Genomic DNA, 19,320 nt, shown 5'->3' with positions numbered 1-19,320 from the left:
AATTTTGACTGCAATTATTTTGGCATTTTGTTAAATCTAATTAGTACTCGGTCTTGTTAGATATGCATATTTGCATTTTTAAAAATTTTCCAGCTATGAATGCATGAAACTTTGCCAGTTTTTTCATACTCAGTAGGTATCTTCGCTTTATTATTCAAGAAGTAAGTGGTAATCAACGCTAAATACCGTGTCTCCGCGCGTATGCGTCGGTAAGAGAGAATAGAGCTGTCGCGCATAACTTTCCGAAGTAAACGTGTTTTCGGCCCAGGTAAGCTTTGCTCAACTATGGATTTTCGGTGTGTTGTGACTTCCGAGGTGTACCAAACCATTTATTCGCAAACTGTCCACCCGTAGGTTCTTTTCCAGCACGCAGTGATTCGGAATTGGTTCCGTTCGTTCGATAAATATCGTAAATAATTAATCGCGACAAAACATCGTAATTAATCGCCACCAAATTTCGCAATTATTTGCAATTAATATCAGGATTATACGCGACTCGTCTGTCAACGCACACATCCTTTTTTTTTTCTTTCTTTTTTCGTTCGTTTCAAACGGCGATGGCCAAGCAAATAGGCCGTTTTTGAAGTTCTCTTGCTGACCGCTTGCAGTATGTGTTGAGGGCCTATATATTTACTTTTTTCTTGTTTTTGGTTAATGCATATATGGTTGCTTCGTAACATTGTGTAGTCAGCTGAGATAAATCAATGAGAGATACGTTTCGGTAGTTGCATAATGACTTCATAAACAGATTTTCGAATATTTGAGTCTGTCTTGATTAGGTTATAGGTCCGGTATCCTTGCGTGCGCTTTATTTTTGCGGTATTACAGCATCAACCGGGATAAGTTCGGATCGCGTTATGATTTCCGTAAAAGATATAATGAACTCGTACGCGCGATAATAACAAATATCCCTGTATTAGAACTCAGCGCATCGTTTACCAAAACGAAATCTGCTGCAAACCTTACCCTTTTCTCCAACATCCCAGTGATTTCTCGTGGAAGTGCAGAGGTGTTCTCGGCTTCCAATAAAGCGAGTATCACGTCAACATATTCCTATACACACTCCTTCTTTGACCTGCATTCGGATGCGGCCGGCGCTGGTATTGCCTAATATAAAGATTAAGGTCACCAGTTTTTACACATTGAGGATGAATGTTAATCCCAAGCATCATCCATTGGTTCTCTGTGTAATTACAGCTGATCTGGCAATAACGGAGTAGCAACCGCGGGCGGTCAATCATGCTCATGCTCATGCTCATGCTTATTATATCAACCACACAATTATATAGAGTAATAGACCTACTTATTATATTAACCACATAATTATATAAGATTTACTTACTGAATACGATTAAATGAAGCAAAAGTGCGTGTACGCGCGAGATTGTAGGAGTGTGCGTGTGTACACACGGAAACAAAGATAGTAAAATAAATGTAACAAATTATGATAAACAATAAGAGGACAAAACATTTGATCTATGGGATAGTGAACTAGCAGGTTATTCGTGTTCGCGTGCATTTAATATTTGGAAGTAATCAATTATGGATAAAATTCATTGAGTCGGAACTAAATCACGGTTAGAAGTAGAGTTTGAATACCCGGCTCCACGCATATTGTTATATACAAAATAGCATTAGTGATAGAAACCTCCATTGGGTCATAATTTGCTAACAGTGACTAAACAAAATAGCTAAAGTTGTTTCAGTAAACATGCACATGGTTTATGAGAGTTTGAAATGTAAGTTTTGCTGCTAACCAGAATCGATGCTCACTATTTTTCATTTTTCTAGCTTTTGAAAAATCGTTTTAAATATTGTTTTCTAACTATGGCTAGTTTGGCGTTTTGTTCGCAAATTTGAAACTACATTTTGGCAAGTATGTGTACCTGCATTTTTCAAATTATTGGGGCTTTGGATGCATGGAACTTTGCCAATTTTTGTGTTTGATAGGCGACTCTTGCGTAGACAAACAAAAGAGAATCGACGTGAAACGCCGCGTCCCTACGCGTCCACATCGGTAGGAAGGAATAGAGCGGTCATGTATGATGCCTCGGTTCTGCCGAATGTCGTTAGTCGACCTGTTAAGCAGAAAGCCAGATCTCCGGGTGGCCGAATATCTAGAAACTTCGCGTCGATACCTTCCATGAGGTCGCATTTTTTACAGATTGGCTATAACCGTGTTATAATTTTCGGTACAAAGAGGATCACTTCACGAAGAAGCGATAGGATTGGCGAGGCGTTAACGTGGACTCAACTCTAGTAGCTTTCGTAATATTGTGTAGTCAGCTGGGATAAATCAATGGGAGATACGTTTCGGTAGTTGCATAATGGCTTCATAAACAGATGTCCGAATGTCACGTCGATACCTTCCATGAGCTCGTGTTTTCTACAGATAGATTTAGTATTCGATATAGTTTTCGGTATAACCTCATCGAGGAAACAATAGAAGTGTCGAGACGTTAACGTGCATAAAACTTTCGTAGCTCTCGTAACATTGTGTAGTTGGCTGAGATACATCAATGGGAGGTTCTCTTCGGAAGTTGCATGATGATTTGATGAGGGAATATTCGACTATTTTAGTCTGTCTTAATTTAGTCGCAGGTCCGGTATTCTCGCGTGCCCTTTTTTTTCGGTGGTATATCAAAAAGAACGAGTTCGAATGGCGTAATAATTTTCGCGGAGGTTATTATGAACTTGTAGGCGCGATATTTGTTGTTATGAACCCGGTACTCGAACTCAGCGCATCGTTTACCAAAACGAAATCTGCTGCAAACCTTACCCTTTTCTCCAACATCCCAGTGATTTCTCGTGGAAGTGCAGAGGTGTTCTCGGCTTCCAATAAGCGAGTATCACGTCAACATATTCCTATACACACTCCTTCTTTGACCTGCATTCGGATGCGGCCGGCGCTGGTATTGCCTAATATAAAGATTAAGGTCACCAGTTTTTACACATTGAGGATGAATGTTAGTCCCAAGCATCACCCATTGGTTCTCTGTGTAGTTACAGCTGATCTGGCAATAACGGAGTAGCAACCGCGGGCGGTCAATCATGCTCATGCTCATGCTCAACATTTCACATTTGTTATCAGTTAAAAGAAAAGTGCTCACATCAAAATATCGTTGACTTGGATCATTTGAAACACAGTTCATGTTTGCAAAGTTCAATTGGAAATTAACTAGTGACAAAAGAACTGATTAAAACTTTTGTCTATACTCGAAGAAAATCGAAACATGAAGTGAAGTTTTTCTGCTAACTGTTTCCAGAACTCCTTCTTAACATGTGGGATGTGTGGAATTATAGTGTTCATAAGTGTGACCTTACAGTCTGCATCAATTTCTCGTGGGCTTTTTTAAGAATTCTATTGTAGACTCTATGAAGAACGAGCTTTCGTCTATCAGCTGTGGTTGCTCTGTGATAAAAACATGCACTGATTCATGTTGCAATCTGTTGAAACCAAATCGCTATATTGCAAATCGTATGATTCGAAAATGTTGAAGTGAAATAAACTGTTCACATGACAGACACAATAAGAAATAATGAATAATACCTTGGCCGTCTTAGAATGCGCGGAGACTGATATGCTTTTATTTTTTGTGTATAGAGAGAAAATAAAGGCAAACGAGTCCCATCATTTATTTCCAAGCCTAGAAGTCATGCAAAAGTTCTTAGATATCATGGAAATATACGATGTTCCACCTCATGAACATACAGTTCAATAAAACATACTTTTAGTTGAATCATAGCTATTTTACCTTGAATTGAAAATTAGAATTTCATTTGCAATTTTCTTAATTGTGAGCAATTCCATATGGGACAATTCCATATTTCTGAATCTTCTACAACTTTGCTGAAGAAACTATTCTCCTATCTCTTAAAACAAAAAAGTTACTATTTTATTTTTAGTATTGTAAACTTTTCATACTTTTCAACAATTTGCGATTATGCAGGTCATTCACACAAACAATTGCTCCGAAGACATTATTAAGATAGGATGAAGTGGAAAGGCGCTATGGAATTGAGTTCCACTTTTTGCCTTATTGATCCACTGTGCGATGCCGTATGGCATCACCTGACATCTAAACTTGGATTACAGCTTAACAATTATACTTGATATTTTGAACGATAAAACTATTCAATACGGTTAGAGATCAAAACGATCTACGATTCGCAACCCAGTTCGTGTCAACTGTAGATATAGTCGCTGAGTGATAAAAGTTTAAAAGTCTTTTTTCGGGGTAAAGGCTGATTTCTCCCTGCCGGGAATGGGTTAAGCTAAGAGTGTATTGGGATAAAAAAGCAGGAATAAAAACCATTGTTGCAATCCACACCCGCCACAGTTTTCCTGCACTTTAAGTGACCTGTAAACTTTTAATTATTTATTCGTATGTCAATATTTTAAATAATTTTGCTGAATAAATCTTTGATTTAATTATGCTTGTAAAAAGAGGAATTTTTTTATCAAAATTAGATCTATTTTTACATCCGTGGTGCGTCAGTTTGCATTTAAAACTTAAAATGCAAGAAGGTAGCGCCCAACAAATTGGTCTTTTACTATAAGAACGCTCGCATAAATTTCGTAAAATCATATTAATTATAAAGTATTTACTAACATCATCAATCTGCTAAAGTTTACCGATTTACAACAGAAAAAAAAGATTAACGGGCTACTTCGTGATTAAAGTGCCGTTAGTTGTAACGATAATTCGTATTTATCAGTAATAAACAAATTATAATTTTTTACTTGTTCGAATAATCACGGCGTGTAAAAAGAACAACTTTATTTTTAAAAAATGGGCATCGCCAAAATCTTCACCATTTGAAAATATAGCTTTTTAGCTTTCATTTGAATCCCTCCGGAAAATCATCCATCGCGGGCTTTCGAACAACTTTTTTTTTCTTGAAAAAGTATTCTGACAGCAAAGCGTCTAACTACCGAGAGGATAGTACGGTGCTACAAATAAAAATAAAAAAGCAAGAACTTTTGAAGTGACACAGTGAAGGTTGTAAGTTAGTCGAGTGCAACTTTCGCTCATACTAGAATTTTTTCAAACACCACTAAAATTTGAAGTTATGGTCAAAATGCCGGTATTTTGACCTCAGCGCGTGAAAATTATTTTTAACTCATTTGTTTTTCAACCGATTTTGAATGTTTTAGCCGTTTTGGAAAGGGGAAAAATAGAGTTTTTAAAATATATACAGGTTTGTACTAACTTCATTAAAATATGTGAGTTATTCGAGCATAAAAACTTATTTTTTAAACTTCTTCACGCAAATGAGTTATATGTTTTTAAGAAAATCAGAATTTTTCACTCTCATCGAACAATAATCTGTGGACTGTTAATTTTACGGTGCTATAAATGGAAAAACTTCTGATGTGACCAAGCGTAGGTTGTAGCTCTAGTCGTGTGTTTCTTACGCCCAAACTTGAAATTTTTCAAATACCCTTAAAGTTTGAAGTTATTGTCAAAACTTCGCCTTTGGCCCGTGGTTCACATGTTTATTTTCAACTTTGTAATTTTTCCACCAATTCTTTATATATATATATATCGTTTTGGAAAGGGAACATCCATAAATGGCGTAGTTTTTTTTTTAACCAATTATCAGCGAATTATCAGCCGATTTACAAAAATATGCTTTTATTTTATATCGTTATTGAATAAAGTTTCAAACTGCTAGTGTACTTGTAGTACTTTTCTTACAAAAATAACTGGAAAATTTCAAGTGAAGTTGAAAATTTGCGTAGAGAAGTTTAAAAAATAAGATTTACGCTCGAATAACTCAACATATTTTAATAAAGTTAGTACAAACCTGTATATATTTTGAAAACTCTATTTTTTCCCTTCCCAAAACGGCTAAAACATTTAAAAACGGTTGAAAAACAAATGAATTAAAAATAATTTTCATGCGCTGAGGTCATAATACCGGCATATTAACCATAACTTCAAATTTTAGGGGTGTTTGGAAAATTTCTAGTATGAGCGAAAGTTGTACTCGACTAACTTACAACCTTCACTGTGTCCCTTCAAAAGTTCTTGCATCTTTATTTTTATTCGTACCGTACTATCCTCTCGGTAGTTAGACACTTTGCTGTCAGAATACTTTTTAATGAAAAAAAAAAAAGTTGTTCACAAGCCCGCGATGAATGATTTTCCGGAGGGTCCCAAATGAAAGGTAAAAAGCTATATTTTCAAATTGTGAAGATTTTGGCGATGCCCATTTTTTTTAAATAAAGTTGTTCTACGATACACGCCGTGTAATATGATAACAATAACAAAAGGGTGAAAATCGAAAAACGGAAGTCCAATATGCATCTACCACGCGTCCCCATAATCTCTCTACTCGAAGTGGACACGTAAACAAAACATCCACCAAACGCCCATTGTTCGACCCCTCGACGCGAATGTTTTCAATCATTTTCCCTAATTTTATTCCGCATTCTCCAGTCAGTGCGCTCACACAGAAGAGCGGAGAGTGGAATTCGGAGAAAATTGTAGCATGTATTAGCGAAAAAGAAAACATCATCCTACTAGTCTGTAATGTTCGATACCAACGGAGAAGCATACCGACACACACATATACCTTCAGTACTGCTGCCTGGACTGACTGGGTTGTAGGGATTCGATATCGCAAACCAACGCAAATGCTGCTCTTTCGATTAGCAGGCAGGCAGGCAGACAGGCAGCAGCAGCAAGCAGCTCACAAGTAGAAAAACTCAAGTGCGGAAAAGTGCGTTTCGAGCGATTCGCCGCGAATATTGGAAGGTTTTTCTTCATTTCCACACACTCTGCGGAACCTTTTGTTCTGCTGCTGGAAAAACTTCACGACAGCGCGATCGGTTAGTGCGTACAGTTCGGGTGAAAAACGATTAGAAAATGGTGCAAAAGTGAAGAAAGTAAGATTTTTCGTCCAGCATGTTTGTGCTATGATGGAATCGGTGGCGGAGGATGACCGCAGCAGTTTAGTGGAAGAGAAAAATGTACACGGTCAAGGAAGATCCTCTCCCCTAATCGTGGATTTCGCCCATGAAGTGGGCGGTGCAAGAAAATTGTGAACACCATGCAGTTTTGTCTGAAATTAAGCAAATTGTTTGCAACTTGTGAAGAAAAAAATTAGAGGAAAACCCTTTTGCGTGACATGTGAACAAATTTTTCGACTGGCAATCGGAGTGGGTTTGTGAACAACGCTTTCTATTTGCCTGACAGTTGAAAGGGTGAAGAAAGCCAACGCATCGCAAAATAGCATGTGATTAATCTGTGCCATTCGGTCGAAAAATTTTGCAGTTTAAGATTCTCTACTACAGTAACCTTCGCAGCTGTAGCGGATGAGATAACCAAAAATTTCTCTTTCCGAAGATCAAACTCATGTTTTAAGCTCCTCTCATTTGGCGAAAGAAAAAAAAACTAATAACAATTTAACTTCCTTTCCCGTTTACCCACACACTTCGTTCGAGCGAATCACCCAAGTGTCAGGTTTTCCACTTTAAAAATAGCCTCATTGTTTATAGGAGAACTAGCCCCGTGTTGCCACATCCACGAGCGATGGACGAGCTGGCAAACAGCTGCGAAAATTTATAAAATTTGCACAATTCGCTACACCATTCGGAAGGTAGAAAATCAACGCCCGCCTCGTCCACCGTTCGTGGGTTTGTTTCTTAAGATTTTGCCGTCATTCATCCACTCATTCATTCAGAAGAAAATAGGATTTTCGGCAAGAGAGTAATAAATGGCTGTCCATGCCCATCCATCCGTCCATCCGTCGACGACGATGATCCCGATAGTGGATCTGCGAATGCGTGCGACTGTATTTGTGTCTGTGTTGTTTGGCTAATCTACCACCGACGAAGCAGTTTTCCGTACCGCGTCATCAACATCAACACACTTCAGCGGATTCGCCTCCCAACTTGTATGCGTCTAAACAAATTCTGGCTGCGTACTGACTGTGTGTTGTGAGTGAGTGGGATCGTGAGAATGTCTGCTGTGTTACTGTTTGTTGTTTTTTTGTTTTCTGTTTAAGTGTAGCTACGACAGGAAAACGATTTTTCACTGCCAGATTGGCAGCTGAAGTTGACTTGAACTGAGCATGTTACACTGTTCGCGGAAAGGAGAGAAGTGTGTCTGCTCGAAATGTAAACTAGAGCACACGGGGTGACTGGTACCGAAGGCGAGAAGGACGAACAACATTTATTACATCGCTGGTTGGTGGTATTCGAATATCTGTTAAATTCACAAATTGGTTTAGTTCGAAACATTTTAATATTGTGTACTTTTGCATTTGTCACATTTTGAATCTAACCTAGAATTGGATGCTCAAATGAAGTCGAAATTTCGTATCGGTAACTCATACTGTTAGTATGAATCTGGAACACGACGATCTCATAAAGTAAAGTATAAGTATACAAATTTTACATTTTGGCGACCAAATTTGCTCAAATACGCCATGATAAGTAGAGACGATTTTGATATGAAAATCCGGCATTGTAAATAACTATGCGTCTCCTTATCGATACATTCGTTGGAGACGCAGTACAGCGGTCAAGCGATAGACGAAATCTATTTTCAATTATCATATTTGGGACAAACTAAGGTCTCAGAGTTAGTGTTGGATTTTTTCTTTCTATTGGTATAACAATTATTATTAACTTTGAAAAACTAACACAACTTTTTTCACATGTACAAAAATAATTGTCTAGCAATCAGAAGTTTTAATAAAAAATTAGACTCAGCGACAATGAAACAATGCGCCATCAATCTGAAAGCATAATTATACACAATAGTGTACGGTAAGCTGGTTCAAAGATATGTAACAAATAACAATTCTTAACAAAACGTTATTCATAATCAGTGTTTTACACGATTTTATTTTTGAACATTCATGCGTCTTTATTTCCATTTCCCTTGTAGAAGACTGACCTTTTTTTTTTCCTTTAAAAAATATTGAAAAAATTTAAATTGAGTTCCATAATCTCTCAACGATGCCCCAAAAGAAGATCCGGTATTTTGGGGATATGTTTCGAAATTGAAGATTTTTATAAATATAGTTCGGACTCGATTATCCGGAATATCAAAAAAAAAATTCATTCCGAACAATCGAATTTTCCGGATAATCTAATCACAGAAAAAAAATGAAACTCGCGATTAACGAACATAAAATAAATATTTCCTTTTTATTATGTTACATTATACAAGCAATGGCGTAACTAAAAATTGTTTATGAGGCGAAAAGGGGTAAAATCATGAGGAACAAAGAAATAAATTGGACATTGATTATTTTCACTCAATTCGTACATGTCTAAATATGCCGGAAGTGACATAAATGGTAACAAATATGCCAAAGGGATGGTAAAGACAAAATTTCGGAATAAAAATTGAAAACGAACACCAAAAAAAAAAAAAATTGCGGACAATCGAGTTCGACCTGTATTTGAACAAAATCTTACAATTATTGGTCCAAAGTTCATAAAATTACTTCCACAGGCCATTTTCATAGTGATATGCCCTGGTCTTTCCAGAACAGATTCCACCGGGGCTTCTAGTGGCAAATAGTACAACGTCGCATGTCATTTAATATGGATATTTTCAGAACCGGGATGGTGTCAAGAGATCAGAAAACGACTCCCGACGCCGTTTTGGATTTAAAAATGGCGACTTCCAGTTGCTGGAAAAGAACGCAAAATTGGCCGAATTCTATCGAATATGGGCATTTGCGAAATTGGGATGATACCCAGAGACCGGGAGTCAACTCCAGACGCCATTTTGAAATTTAATGCTGTTGCCAAATGCCACCAAATTTGAATACTTCTCACACGAGTTGGTATTTGGTGTGCTCCGGAAACCGGAGGTCAGTATCTTGAATTTCAAAATGGCGTCTGGAATTGAGTTCTGGTCTCTGGGTGTCATCCGGATTCCGGAAATACCCGTATTCGATGGTGTTCGGCCAATTTTGGTTCTTATCCAGAAACCGGAAGTCGACATGCTGATATTCAAAATGGCCACTAAGGTCCTTTCCAGGTCTCTGAACATCATCCCGGTTTTGCGGGGCTCATATGAGGCATCACGTGTAATTGTACTGACAATATGGTCAAATGTTCATAAAATTCCTTAGTTCCGGAACTTATCCCCGGAAACCGGGATTTCTGGAAATGAGGAAATTCTTTAGGAGCACCGCTGACACTTATTTCAAACAAGATAAGCTGCTGAACCTTTTAGTGCTTAAACTATTGAATTCGGATGAAAATTGTCAAAGTTACAAGAATTTCAACTCGTGGGTACCCAGGTATCGTCGGGCATGTAAGAGTTTTTCTTTTGTCGAGCACATAACGGTTAAGCGGGCTTGTTATTTTCCTCAATATCTGAAAAGATCAGAGTGAATATTCACCGTTCACTTCTAACCCAGCATGAGCGCTGTGTATAGCCATATTATAAACCAAACTTCTTCATTCTGCTTCGGGCTGTGTTTCTGTCGCTCGCAAAACAATAATACAGCTGATGCTTACACCACAGCTGAGCGAAACAAGAGTGGGGAATCACTCTTCTGAGAATACACAGACATACACCGCGATAGCATACGAAGAGCAAACATGCATGACGAGCGGCTGTATTTTTTTTAAGTTTCGCGATGCAAAGCAAACAACACAATTTACTTTCTTACCTTGATACTCCCCTCATTTTAGGTTTGCTGCAGTTATTGAGTGTATTGTTTTTTTCGTGTGAGAAAGATCAAACCGGTTTAGCATCTCTGGGTAAGGATATTTTAGACTCTACCGCGGTGTTTTTTGGAAGCTGGTTAGATTCGCTGCTCTCTTCAAGCAAGTGCGTCGCTTTTCCCACCAGTGTGAGGGTAGTTGTTTTCGTAGTGGCAGATGTTCTGCTACAAACTAGTGATTCTCTGAGGAGAAATGACAAACCTTCTATTTAGGGAAAAAAGTTTCACGTTGAAAATGTTTCATGAACATGAAAAAGTTAGTTGTTCTTTGCTTGATAGAAGCCATTTTGAAGAAGTCTTCAGCAACCAAATAGTCTATCTAGAAAACTTAAATTTTATTAGATCTGAGATCACCGATTTATTTTAATTACTTCTTGTTTTTATAATAATTTTTTTAGTGCAGGATTTTCAATTCAATTTTCGCATGGTTTAGATGGTTTAAAAATTTCAACCCTTTTCAAAGGTTAGTTTCGATATTTTTTTGAAAAATAAAGTAATTTAAAAAACCTTACACATCCATAAAGTTTCATTGAATTCTGAGAAGGTACATCTGGTCGAGTTGGCGCGAAATCCGCCTTCTTTCCATTGACAAAGAAAAACAAATTAATCTGCAAGTGATAGAACTTTAATGTTAGCTTATTGAATTCAATTTGAAAGCTCGGTTTTTCATACATTTCCTTAATAAAATCAATTAAAAGATCAATTAACAACTCTCGCTAACACTAAGCATCCAGCAGTGAAAGGTTTTCCAAATTCGGTATAAATACGCATATTTGTTGAGAAACAATCCAAAAGTAATTAAAAGGATTTTGTAATAGGTACCATAACAAATTTCAGAGAAAAAGCTTGAATAAAACATGAAGAATTGCAGATATTTCGACTTTTCTAGAAACTATTTAATAACCGGGGGGTCTACAAATTTGAGCAAACAAATATTGCATCATCATTTTGTCCTTATATCTGAACAACTATAACCAATTAAAGCAAATTTAAAAAGCAAGCAAAAGTTCGGATAAAAGTAGAATTCCTAGACTAATCAGCCAATTTAACGATCATGAATAGAATTCTATTCAGCTAATTTTTTAAGTAATTAACCGTACTTTCAAGTTCGCATTTGTTGAATAAACTACGAGTAGTATGCAGAGCAGCTTCTAAACCGAACTAGCAAGTTCACATCAAGTTCATCTAGGTCGCTGAACAGAGCGCTATTCAGCTTGCAAAGAAAACTTCTAAAAGCTTAAAATAAAAATCAATTTGCAATTTTTCAATTCCCTTTACTCATTATTCGTGTTGGTATAATCCCATGATAACCATTAACTGAAGAAATCTAAATCAGAAGAATAATACCTGGCTCCATTTATTGTTAAATTTCATATTTTTTTTTTTTGCAACTCACTACACAAGCTTCGAACTCGAGTCCTCCCTCTTTGAAGCCTAGATTCATACCACTGCTCCGTTCCCGCTATATGAGATCAGCATCGATTTTACTCGATGTGCTGATTTCTCTTCGTTACCTAGACGTTCATGGCTAGGAACATACCAAGTCTCTCTTTCAGCTTGAAAGTTCAGATAAAGTACAGGCGGAACCTCATGCGAACTAGGAAGTTCAGAAAAGGCTGACGCGGAACTTTACTGAACTTTCGAGTTCAGAAAAAGTACGCGCGGAACGCAATGTGAACTTAAGTCTGACAGTTCTCTAGTTTGTTTTGATTTTACTGTAGTTCGTTGATAATGTAATTGAAAAAGGTTGTGTACGCATTATTTTCTTTTCAAAAGTTTATTGAAAATTTATTCTGGTAAGCAGTATATACAAAATATGATAAATGATCAAAATCGATAAAAGCTTTTTAGAATAATAGATATGCTGTTTGCCGTAGTCGAAACGAGCCGTTGGTGACATAGAAAACTCTCGGTGGTGTCCGAGAAATGGATTCGGACCTCCAGAACCGGCAACATCATGCTGTGGCCGAAGGTAAAAAACACCCAAGATTTGGACAAAATGCTCAGGGATAAAAGCATCACGCGCAAACAAATCTCTAACGGGAATTCACAGCTACATCCGGTTTATTTTCTGTCGATCTGCACATTCCTGGGAATCTGAATTCATAATTGATTTCTTGTAAGGTAACAAGAGAAAGTGTTTAGATAGAGAAAGCCTTTAAACATTCTAATATTACCTATTGGAATTATAGCTTTGTTTTCCTTTTGCCGTTTATTTAGATAAAAAAATCCGATGTTAATAAAATAAACCACTTTTCTTTATTGTTTTTCAAAAACTCATTTTTCATCACTAGTCCTGGAGCAAACTTCACTTTCGCTAAAGCCGAGTCGGAACTTAACATGAACTATAAAGTGGAGATGAAGTACGACATAGACTTCTCCTGAACTTTCGTGCTGTTTAAAAGTACGAATAAAATGCTAACCGAACTTTAATTTCCAGCGGCTTTGAGGTTCACGTGTGAACTTTATGTGAACTTCAAGGTTCCAATGAAGAGGAACAAGCAGCTTATCCTGAACTTTCATGCTGATTAGCAGTATGGATAAAATGCTAACCGAATTTCATCTTCCGATGGTTTGTGAAGTTCACGTGTGAACTTTATGTGAACTTTAAGGTTCAATTGAAGAGTAATAAGCAGCTTCTACTGAACTTTCGTGCTGATTAAAAGTACGGATAAGATGCTAACCGAACTTCAATTTCCGGGGGTTTTGAAGTTCACGTGTGAACTTTATATGAACTTTAAGGTTCCAATAAAGGGGAACAAGCAGCTTCTTATGAACTTTCAAGTTGCTTTCAGGTGTTGACGGTACTTTATTTAGAATGAAGTTCGGTTTGTGAGTGATGTGTCCTATTGTTCAGCAAGAAAATTCCACGGAACCAAATCTGAACCTTATGTGAACTTCTAAGTTCGTGTGTTAAGTGAAATTCGAACTTCTGGTTGCTTGGGAAGTGTTACAGAAAAGTAAGGTATAAAAAATCGGAAAACTTTTCTGAAAATTATATTAAATCACTTAGCCCTTCACATTGACATTTGAGCAAAATCTTGAAATTGTGTTTCAAAGGAAAATTTATTATTTGATTTAGCCCAAATAGTAGAACCAAACGAAACAAAGTTCTGTCCTCTTTCTTATAAAAAATCAAGGTTTTCACAAAAATTATTTTGAACTCATGAACAGTTCACTCAAGTTTTTTTATCTTTTATCTATATCTTTAATCTTCTATATCTATAAATGCGAATGTTTGTCTGTCTGTCTGTTCCCTATAGACTCAAAAACTACTGGACCGATTATCGTGAAAATTTGTACAATGGGGTTTTCGAGTACGGGAAGTTATCCTAAAATATTAGTTTTGCTCTATCTCATAAGCGTAGGCGAGCCTTGGGGTGCTACATTCTGATTCGGAACTCGATCTTTTGTTTATTATACACAGACTTTGTAGCCAACTGTAAAGTGTACAGGACAATTGCGGGACTAGCGCTACGATCCTACCGACACTAACAGTCTCTCCCGAGTCGAGACTCGAACCTACGACGACTGGCTCGCATCGTACCTCCTATTCCATAAGCGTGGCAAGGGAGGGGGAGCTGGAATTTGTTATTTGTAAACTCCTAAACACATAAATTGATCACCGTTCCACTTTATATAAGTGAGTTCTCAGGATGTTTCTGTAACATTGATTTTCCTCTATCTCAATGCAATGGCGTAGTGAAGAGAAAGGTGTATTATATTTCATTATTTGCAAATTCCCAAAAAGCTAATCATGAAAATTTATATACGGTTGTTTTCGAGTATAAGATGTGGTTTGGAGACAACTCTGTAATTAGAGACTTTGCTATATCTCAGTGGCGTAGTTAAGAGGAAGGATGATGAGGGGGGGGGAGATGAATGTTTTCAACCTTTTTTAAAACCGCCTAACCGATTATCATTTAATTCGGTAAAAACACGTCGTATAGCAGCGTAAATGTCTCAATTACTTAAAATTATATTTATCTCATAAGCGTAGTTAAAGGGATGGGGAGCTACGATAGCCTTCATTATTTTTAAACCGTCTAATAGTTCATTTTGAAAATTTGTATCTAGTAATTTTTGCATATCGGACCTGTTTCTATGATATTAGTGTCACTTTATTCCACTACCGTGTGCAAGGGGAAGCGTGGGGGGAGCGAATTTGTCGTATTTCGAAGTAGACATAGTTAATTCCTATATAGTTTCAATTTAATTGTACGGGATTTTAAGCCTAAAGAGTGTTTTCATTATATTGATTTCCATCGGATTTCCTTTGTTTTTGTAACAATCGATTGAGAAATTAGTTACGGCTCCACCAACATGCTGCAAATTTTTAATGTTATGACAAGAACTATTGAACTATTGAAAAATATCGAGACAAGTTTTGAGCTCAGATTCCGACCAATTTAGCTAAATAGAAGGCCAATATGGGTCCTTTCGGAACCGTAAGACGGGAAATCAACCCAGGATATCAAGATGACCTTTTTTTTCGAACTGAATTTCTATTTTTAACAACGGCATTTTCCCGTTAACACGCTAGTTCATTAAGCAGACAGTATGTGAAGTAGAAAAAACGAAAACTAAGCGAACTGAAAATATGATACAGATTTGGAAAAATATACCGCATCCCGACGGGAAAATCAAGATGACCTTCTCCGGTTTCTGGAAAACATTCTGAAATGGCCCAATACCACCCAATATGAATATATCCCAAACCAGAATAGTACTGGGACCGGAAATCGAATCTAGACGCTATTTGAAATCCAAAATGAAGATTTCCGGTTTCAGAAAATTATCAAATACCACCCATTATGGTTATTTTGGAAACCAAAGTGATACCCAGAGACCCAAAATCAACTTTAGAAACCTTTTTGAAATCCAAGACTTCTGGTTTCCGAAAATGATCGGATATTGTCCCAGGACGCCATTTCGAAATTCGAAGTAGTAACTTCCGGTTGCTGTAAAACAGCCAAAAATAGTCATCCCAGAATCGAGATGAAATACAGGATGACGACTTTCAGTTACCGGAAATGACCAAATACTAAATTGTATGGTTTCTTTGAACATCGAAATGATAGCCTGCAGCCGAGATCTGACTTCACAGACCATTTTTGAATCCAACATGATGACTTGCGGTTTCCGAAAAACAACCTGTAATAACTGAACACCATCTAATATGGATATGATGCCTGGATACAGGAGAATTGTTCCAGATTTGAAATTCAACGTGACGACTTCCACACGCCATTTGAAAACCTAATGTAGCGATTTTTGGTTTCTGGAAAACGTCAAATAGCACCCAATATGGGTATTTCCGTAATCAAAGCCAAAACCAAAAATCGACGCCAAGTGCCATTTTGAAATCCGAAGTGGCAACTTCCGGTTGCTGGAAATCAGCCAAAAATTGTCATTCCAAAATCGAGATGATGCTCACTGACCGTAAATCATTTTGAAATTCAAGATGGTGACTTCCGGTTGCTTGAATACAGCCAAAAATGACCAAAAACCAAGTATCAAAGACACGACTTCATGCTTGAAGTAGGACTGCTGAAGTTTTATCACTATCAGCAACGTTTTGCGAGTGGTCCCTTGTAGGAGCTTATGACCACTGCTACCATTAGTTAGGTATATTGTGGTATTAAGAAGGTATTATTATGCGAGTGAAAGAAAAATATCAACTACTTCAATTATATGATTCTGGGGCGCTAAAAAGTGCCATTGGTGACACCAGCAAGTTTGTTTAATTTATCGTCATTTCGGATTGTCATTTGCCGATGACACGGCATAATTTTCATTTCCAGCGCTTTTGCAGCAACCCCGTACTCCATAACAACCACCAGATTGACGAATGCTCCAGCCTCAATGCGCCTAGCGCGACCTGTCAGAACTGTACAGAACAGTACTGCAACTGTGTATTCAATTTTTTTCACTAGACTCTCAATTGGTGATCTGGCAGGACGATTATGACGACCGTAAATTCGACGTAGCGCTCTTAAAGTTAAGGCCACTGACTCCAAATTTTGGTATTAAGTTTTATTAATCTCAACCCGTTTTTGGATCGTGTATCTTTCCATTGAAAAATCCCAGACGGTCTCGAGGTACGACGCTGGCCTAACAAACCTGTCATTGTAGGTTCGAGTCTCGGCTGGGTAAAGACTGTTAGTGTCAGTACACTAAACAGTTGGCTGCGAAATCTGTGTATAAATAAAACAGAAGGTCGAGTTCCGAACCGGAATGTAGCACCAAGGCTGTGCTTTCTTTTATCTTTTCATTATGAAATGGCAAACCTTACTGAAGAGAAATGTCAGGAGAGCGGTTAACGGTCACTGAAATAAGTAAATTATCAATATCGATCGGTGCATTGAGTGATTTGATCCATAATTTCGATAATTTTGTTGGTGTTGCATTAACTGCTGTCACAGTTTTTGACGATTGCTAAACTAAATAGTTTTCTACCATCTTGAATACCAAAAGTCCTCATTATCACAATCATTCATGTTTTATCATCGTTGCTGCTCACTAGTGACATGGTACTAAAGCTGCAGGTTATCGCATCATCAAGTGCGAGTAACAGTGCTCAATGAACTTACTTCTTACTTCTTTTCCTGATATGTATATCTCACTGAGTTACTACATTCGGCTACCCGAGAAAAAGTTACTCACTAGCAATTCGACTCACAGCAGAACGAAGCGAATGAAGCAGCGAGTCTAACGAAGCGTCGGGAAAGACCAATGACGTTTATAAAATACATTGGGGAAAGACACCGTTAGTTTTGGTGAGAATAGATACGCACAAGACCCAAACACACATCACCTCACAGGGTGAACAAGCGATTTCTCTGTTAATCGGATTCAGTGCTTTTCAAAGGATCGCAAGTTGACTGTTAAAACACGAATGCGAACGTCTTTCGCAGTCAACTTGACTGCTCGATATAGGCAAGCGATCGCTCAGAGAAAAAACAGTCAAAGTAAAGTTGATCGTTTTTTTAGTTTCTAGGTGGCGGTCATTCGCTATGGCAGCGCTCGTTCATTACGTTCACTCTTCGATTATGTGTACGTGCAAGACACGAAGTGAATGAGGGCGGTTGGTATCATTCCTACTGTTTCGTTTTGCGTTTGTTTTCGTATTTGTTTTTGTATGTCGGATTCGATTGGAATAGAACTTCAGCGGTATTCAGCGGAGCGTTATATTGCATGTGGCAAACATGTAAAATTGCGTTACATGGGGGTGAGTGGGTATTGAAAATTTCCAAATTCCGCGTTATGTAATATTTGAATGGTTCCTTATGCGAAAATATGAACTACATTAAACAGCTCGCAATTTTGCGGATACACTAAAGTTTTTTTTTACGAGGAGACACGTAGCGCGGAAAAAATCCGCGTGAAAAGCGCGTAAGTTCCAAAATCCGGGGAAAAATGGCGTTAATTGTAAGATCTGCGTAAAACTTCACGTGAATTCTGAAGTCTGAGTAAATAAACTGGTGATTTCCAAAATTCGCGTAAAAAACGAGAAATTTCTGTAAACCGCGTAAATTCCGAAATCCGAGTAAAAAAACGCGTGGATTAATACCGAAATTCGGGTGAAAAAAAACCGTGAAAACTCTGAAATCGTAAATTGGGGTAAAAAAAACGTGTAAATTCCGAAATACGCGTTGAAAACGCGTAAATTTTGAAATTTGCATAAAAAACAGCGTATGTTCTGAAATCTGCGTAAATTCCGTAATACGCGTTATAAGGCTTCAGTGTATTTTATCTTTTTCGAGCGGTTGACAGATTGGCCAATCAGCTCCTCAGGTAGGGTAGAAGTTGCTCAGCGAGTGGGGTAAAGTGACAACTTTTATTTTGGAAGGACAATTCAGTTTTCCTCCACCAATGCATTAACGGCAGTCTGTAGCATTTAGGCGGAAGTCAAATCGTTTTCAGTTTTTCGCTTAGACTTTCCCAAAGCTACTCATTAATGGATGAAAAAGTGTTACTCTCGCTTGCGAAAAGTTCACTAAGGTGCTTTTTACGGGAGTCACTTCACGGTGAAATATATTTCACTCTTACGCTCACTTCACTTTTTTAGACCTATTCCCGATTCCACCTCAAGTGAGGTGACAAAAATCACCTCCGTAGAGTGAGATTGACAGTGAAGTAGAATTGAGAATAGGACAGGTGAAATGAGATTGTTTCTCAGAAAGTTGTTTTTCCCGGTTTTTTTTAGATAACACCAGATGCATTTCTAAGACATTCGGCATCAAAAAAAAAAGTTTTTTTCGGTCTCGCAAATTTCCTGAACTAGTTTGCATTTTTTTCATCGGGCTTTAAGGCACGGATCAAATTTTGATTCGCTTCGTTATTAAAGAATAAATCCAATATTTACCATTAGATCACAAATCAATCAACTTATGGCATCTTCGTGGAATCATTTCAGCGTTCAAAATGGTCGTGAAATAATTCCACGCGGAACGTCGCTTTTTCCGTTCTCACTTCACTGATATGACACTCATAATAACCCAGATTCAGCGACAGATGTCACTTTGCGACGTTTTTTTCACTTACGTGAGTCCCGTAATAGGGTTTTGTTCACTTCACTCTGATTTCACCGTGAAGTGACTCCCGTAATAAGCA

The 19,320-nt window shown here is 37.6% G+C and overlaps 1 protein-coding gene across 26 annotated transcripts in view; it reads left to right on the top strand.

Moving 5' to 3' along the window:
• The window catches only part of LOC129729905 (voltage-dependent L-type calcium channel subunit beta-1), a 468,159-nt gene that overhangs the window by 357,988 nt on the left and 90,851 nt on the right, over positions 1 to 19,320 (top strand). For 5 of the 26 annotated variants that reach the window (XM_055688796.1, XM_055688807.1, XM_055688791.1 and 2 more), the window contains exon 1: positions 6,638 to 6,895. The exons of 18 other annotated variants lie outside the window; for them this stretch is intronic. The gene's annotated coding sequence lies outside the window, so the exon portion shown is untranslated. Of the gene's footprint in view, positions 1 to 6,637; positions 6,980 to 19,320 lie in introns of those variants that run through there. 3 more of the 26 variants (XM_055688800.1, XM_055688798.1, XM_055688806.1) reach the window with 3 other exon arrangements.

This window comes from Wyeomyia smithii, chromosome 3, assembly GCF_029784165.1.
Source record: "Wyeomyia smithii strain HCP4-BCI-WySm-NY-G18 chromosome 3, ASM2978416v1, whole genome shotgun sequence".
Taxonomy (NCBI): Eukaryota; Metazoa; Arthropoda; class Insecta; order Diptera; family Culicidae; genus Wyeomyia; species Wyeomyia smithii.
This window is presented reverse-complemented; position numbering and strand designations above follow the sequence as displayed.